The following is a 3,622-nucleotide window of genomic DNA, read 5'->3' on the forward strand; positions in this document are numbered from 1 at the left end:
CCAACCTGCTTTTCTCTTTTTGAGTAAAATCATACAGCATATAATGGTATATTATTTTGCTTTAGCCAATACAGCTACCCCTTACTGTCGTGGACTGCGGATAAGAGGTCAAGGGAGTGATAGAGAGCATAACAGACCAGCCCTTCTTCATTTTTCAAAGTGACATATTTCTATTTCAGTCTGTCTTTGAACTCTCTTTTGAATTGCATTGCACATTCCCTTTGAACTAATACTGTCTCAATAAAGTATCAGTTGTCAACGCATTCCCTCTGAACTAATACTGTCTCAATAAAGTATCAGTTGTCAACACATTTCCTTTAGCGAAAGAGCACACATTCGGAATACACATTCACGTTAATTTTGTCATTCAAATTAAGGCTGGTTTGTGTCAGAAAATTGGGTATCCATTCCTTCTGCATGACCGAACAAGCAATTTCCCCACCGTGCTAATTTGAAATAAGCTTGGATGCAGACCTGGGTTCACATGCTATTTGAATTCTTTCAATTACTTTGTTTTATCGTGAAAACAAAACAACAAAACAGCTAAATCCACCCCATCTGATTTTGATGTTTTGGGAGTTTTCTATTTGTTCCATTGCAGCAGACAAGCTCAATCAAGTGTATATTTATAAATCATTTCAAATAGTATTTGAACCCATGTCTGCTTGTATGTCATATCTAGCCGCACTCTCTCTGGCAGAGTGAATGGTTGGTAATTGTTGTGGGTTAGTCCTCGTGTCCCCAGACATCAATATAGCCCTGTAGAGCTGATTTTAATGAATGATCTCAAGGTAATAATTCTGTTTAATCATTACGGCCATTTCCAACTGTTATCCCCACAATGGAATTAATTAATGTAGTTCACAAATTAATAAACGTATTGCCTTGGGATGTCAGTCATTCATCTTTGCTTAGCAGGACACTGTATTGCCACGCTGGCAGATTCCACAGTATAGCATGACTTTATTATCGAATGATGACTTTTTATTATGTAAAGCAAGTCACACACAGTACAGTATGGCATATATTTAATAGGACTACTCAGCTGTCTCTCTATATCCCCAATTACATTCTTTTAGGTTTGATCCAGTCCACTTCCGTGCCTCATAAACATCTAATTGACAGACCTCAGTTGCCAAAAGCCAGAAAAATGTATACGTTAAACAGCAACAATGCTCCTCTGCTCCATTATTACGCCATTTTCAAGGAGGCTAACTGAATGTGAGACAAATTCTCTAAGAGGGCATATACTGTAAATGAAGTGAACTGAAAAAGTTTACGGAGTACTGAGACTGACATAAGGGACCGCCACTGAACCTCAGATTCAGATAAAAAGATGAATAGTGTCAAGCTTTTGCTTTACTTAAGATGGAGCAATCAACGGAGGTGTCCCAAATGGCAACCTATTCCCTAGAGAGTGCACTACTTTTGACCAGAGCATCATGGGCCCTGGTCAAAAGTACTGCACTATCAGGGGAATAGGATATCATTTGGGCCACAGACAACAGTTGAACTCAGCTTAGACACAGAAAGGAATATGGAGAGGTTGGGCTGGTCACCTCTCAGTGTATCAGCCTCCAAAACATTACAACGGCACGTCTCTTCAAATAATGGGTTCACGGCTCTCTTTGTTTTAAAAGCCATCATAAACCTGCATAATATTGCACATCTGCAGAGATTACCCTGTGTTAAGCTATTGGCATTCACTCAACGTATTACATTCTATTCTCCCTGACAGTTTTTTTCTTCGTCTTCTGGGCATAGGAGATGGAAGGTTGGGGGCTCAGGGCGATTCTGGAGGGAAATGAAAAATTAAATGGTAATTAAGTGAGAGATGGAAGTCGTGGTGCTGTCGAAGGAGAAAAATTCAGGAAGTGGGGGCATCAYGTTTCCAAACGTTTTAAACGAATTCTGCTGCTGTGGTGGTGACGGGAGAGTGAGGAGAGGGGGGGGGCTGCAGCACTGAGAGGGAACAGCGGAACCGTTGTTTGGCCACTGACAGATCTCAATAAGGCCCTTCTAATTAATTACACGATTCTCATTACTGAGAGACTCCAGCCCTCACAGGAGTTTCTCTATTAAAACGTGACGCATTACCATTACCTCTGCTGAGGAGCTAGGTTTACACCCTGTCCAACTGGCTTCATGAAACACTGCAGCAGCATAGAAGGTCCATTAAAAGACATAGGAGGGTTTGGTGCATCCATAGACTAATGGTAGGTCAGCTCAGTCTGGTGGAGACCATTATACAGTTTATTTAAACTTCTCTGTTATCTGTTATCAGAAATGTCTTCTAATCTTATTTTTTTCTACTTGAGGAGGCATTGTTTGAATCCTGCCTCCCAGACAAGCTTAACACATTCTATGTTCGCTTCAAGGTAGACAATACCCAGCCATCCGGGAAGTATCTCGCTGCTCCGGACGACCAGGTGCTTTCACGCACCGAGGCTGATGTGAGGAGAACTCTCAACAGAGTGAATACTCACAAAGCCGCCGGCCCAGATGGCATCCCTGGCCAAATCCTCAGAGTGTGTGCTGACCAGCTGGCGGACGTCTTCTCAGACATCTTCAACCTGTCCCTATCACAGGCTGTAGTCCCCATCTGCTTCAAGGAGACCACCAACATCCCAGTGTCCAAGAAAAACAAGATGACATTCCCAAATGACTGTCACCTCGTCACACCCAAGTCACGAGCTGTTCACTCCCTTGCCGTCGGACAGACTGTAGCGGGGCATGAGGTCTGATACCAACAGGCTCAGAAACACTTTCTATCCACAAGCCATCAGACTGCTCAACACTTGAACTGGACTGACCACCTGCTATGATTCTCCATAGTTTAGCACACCCACACAGATGTATGCACACACACAAACACACACACAAACACACACACACACACATATACATACAGTACAAGTCAAAAGTTTGGACACTAATTAATTCAAGGGTTATTCTACTTTGTTATTCTACTTTGTTGAATAATAGTGAAGACATCAAAACTATGAAATAACAGATATAGAGTCATATAGTAACCAAAAAAAGTGTTAAACAAATCAAAATAGAATTCAGATTTCAGATTCTTCAAAGTAGCCACCCTTCGCCTTGATGACAGCTTTGCACACTCTTCTGATGTCTGATAGAAAAGGGGCTAAATCGGACTCATGAAATGTCCAGAAGGTGACATATCTGAGCATAACTTTTCGCCATAGTTAGTAGTAGGCTGTACAAGGCACGGAAAGGCAAACATCGTCACATATAATCCAAGTTGCTATTTCTAAAGCACATCTTTGCTACTTCAGTTTAAGAAAGGCAGCATAGCAAATCCAGAGCTCCAATCACAACACATGTTTTCTGTAAATATGCAAATCTTTGCGAAAATGTTATTTTATTTATTTAATAGAAAATAAAAGTTGAACACTCTAACCTGTTTATTATTATGGACGATGCAAAGGGTGCAGATATGTGTCGTCAGCGGCAGTCCCTCACAGTATAGACCCAACGTTGTGGTAGAGTGTTGGTCTGTGATCCACTCAACTCTCAATGCATGAATCAAAATTAATAATACAAAAAAATATTTTCCTTTCACATAACCATACCACAAGTTAGCTACTCTACCTGCTTC

The sequence above is a fragment of the Salvelinus sp. IW2-2015 genome, linkage group LG4q.2 (genome assembly GCF_002910315.2).
Source record: "Salvelinus sp. IW2-2015 linkage group LG4q.2, ASM291031v2, whole genome shotgun sequence".
NCBI lineage: Eukaryota > Metazoa > Chordata > Actinopteri > Salmoniformes > Salmonidae > Salvelinus > Salvelinus sp. IW2-2015.